Raw genomic sequence first — 439 nt, forward strand, 5'->3', positions numbered from 1 at the left:
TATGCAGCATTGAAAAACAACTCATACAATATTACACAACATGGCTGACCCTGGAGGACATCCCAGTCACAAAAGGACAAATACTGCATAACAGCACTGTTAAAAAACAAGACTGACATGGTGGCTGGGGGGGAACTAAAAAAGGGGATAAATAATAAACACCACATTGGAACAGATGAAGGAAAGAGATGTTTAAAAGGAATAGAGGATTAGTTAGGTTATTATTTGTATGATAGCAGTCCAGAATAAGAAGAGCGTAGCAAAGTGGACTGGGAGTGGGGGGAGGATGATAGACTGGGGGAAGGGATAACAATGAATGAATTTTTTTTCCAAAAAAGTGAATTGTGGGGGTTGGTAGGGAGGAAAATGTGCAACCATAAATGAATGAAAAAATCCTACTTTCTGTATATTTTCATTAAAATCACAATTTAAAATTGAA

Source organism: Elephantulus edwardii, unplaced genomic scaffold (genome assembly GCF_000299155.1).
Source record: "Elephantulus edwardii isolate Elephantulus edwardi_28Jun2011 unplaced genomic scaffold, EleEdw1.0 scaffold00330, whole genome shotgun sequence".
In the NCBI taxonomy this organism is placed as follows: domain Eukaryota; kingdom Metazoa; phylum Chordata; class Mammalia; order Macroscelidea; family Macroscelididae; genus Elephantulus; species Elephantulus edwardii.